Source organism: Solanum pennellii, chromosome 4, assembly GCF_001406875.1.
Source record: "Solanum pennellii chromosome 4, SPENNV200".
In the NCBI taxonomy this organism is placed as follows: Eukaryota; Viridiplantae; Streptophyta; class Magnoliopsida; order Solanales; family Solanaceae; genus Solanum; species Solanum pennellii.
The window spans coordinates 24,464,680-24,466,549 of NC_028640.1; positions in this window are offsets into that span (position 1 = coordinate 24,464,680).

The following is a 1,870-nucleotide window of genomic DNA, read 5'->3' on the forward strand; positions in this document are numbered from 1 at the left end:
TTGCAGCACTGGAATTAAACAAAACATGGGAGGTTGTAGAGTTACCTCTTGGGAGAAAGACATTACCACATAAATGGGTGTATAAAATCAAACAACATTCAAATGGAAGAGTGGGAAGACTCAAAGCTCGATTAGTAATCTGAGGCGATATAAAAAGAGAGGGAATTGATTTCAATGAAGAATTTTCAACGGTGGTTAAAATGACTACAATTAGGTGTATTTTGTCTGTAGCAGTCAAAAAGAATTGGGGATTATTTCAACTAGATGTGGATAATGAATTTTTATATGGAGATTTAGATGGGGAGGTGTACATTAAATTTCCAGTCGGACTTGCTCCTCCTTCATCAAATCATGTTTGTAGGCTGAAGAAATTCCTTTACAGGCTTCGACAGGCATCTCGACAATGGTATTCCATATAGACTTCTTCCTTAAAATTCAAAGGTTTTTACTCATTCGTTAAAAGACTATTCCCTGTTCTTTAAGAAAATAGATTCTTATATTTGTATTGTGTCTATCTATGTAGACGATATCTTGTTAACAGGAAATGACATTGAAAATATGAATGACCTTAAAATCTTCCTAATCAAGAGTTCAAAATTAAATACTTGTGAAACTTGCACTGTTTCCTTGGTATGTAGGTACTTCGTGAGCAACAGGATCTAATTATCAGTCAACGGAAGTTAACTTTGGATTTGTTGGCAGAATATGAAGTTCTTGTCCTTTTTACAGTATCTTCCCCTCTTGATACAACATAAAAATTGATTGCTAATTTGAGTGAACTAATCAAATACAAAACATTGTATTGACAAGTACTCGGAAAGTTAAATTATATCACACATACTCGCGCAGATCTTGCCTTCACAGTACAACATTTGAGCCAATATATGCATGATCAAAGAACCCCTCATTTGAATGCTGTTCTTCGTGTCCTTCGCTACTTGTTGAAGGATACTGGTGTTGGATTATTCATATCTTCATCACAATCTTTTGGATTGATAGCTTTCTGTGATTTAGATTGGCGGGCTTGCCCTAATTCACTAAAGTTTGTAAGTGGATTTTACATAGCTGTTCGTGCTTCTCCTATCTCTTGGAAGTCAAAGAAGTAGAGTTCTATATCCCTAAGCTCTGCTAAAGTTGAGTATAGGTCCATGAGGAGAGTTGTTGCCGAGTTGACTTAGTTGGTACGACTATTCATTTATCTTTCAGTTCCTATATCTTTGTCGGTTCCTCTTCAATCGGATAGCAAAGTTCCTATACATATTGCCAAGAATTCCGTTTTTCATGAGCGAACCAAGAATGTGTAGATTGATTGCCATTTCGTCCTACAACATTTTCTTGCTGGTTTAATTTCACTCTCATTCACTCCATCTTCGTCTCAATTAGCCGATTTTTTCACCAAGCCCTTAACAAGGCCTCTTCACAGTAACCTTCTGGGCAAGTTGGGTATGTTTTCCTCCCCCTCCAACTTGAGGGTGGATGTTGGTCTAGATAATGGTGAAACAGTTACAACGAAGAAGGCAGAGGTTTCCTATGATTCTTGAAGATCAGTCATATATATATTTATTAAATTATTTGTAATTAGTTTTTAGTTTTTTAAACAAAGTGGGACACTTAGTTGGTTAGATAAAGTAGGACATGTTTCATGGTTTGTCAATCACATTCTCCATTATCTTTACGCAGTTTGTTGTCACCTATTTTGTGAGTTGTATATATATGCATCTTTAATGTGATGTAAAACACACAGAAAAAAGTTTCTCTCAACTAATTTCTTTCTATTCTTTCATATAGTAACTAAATAAAAATATTCACTTTCTCAAATTATAAAGAAATCTATCACTTATTCTTATATATATATATATATATATATATA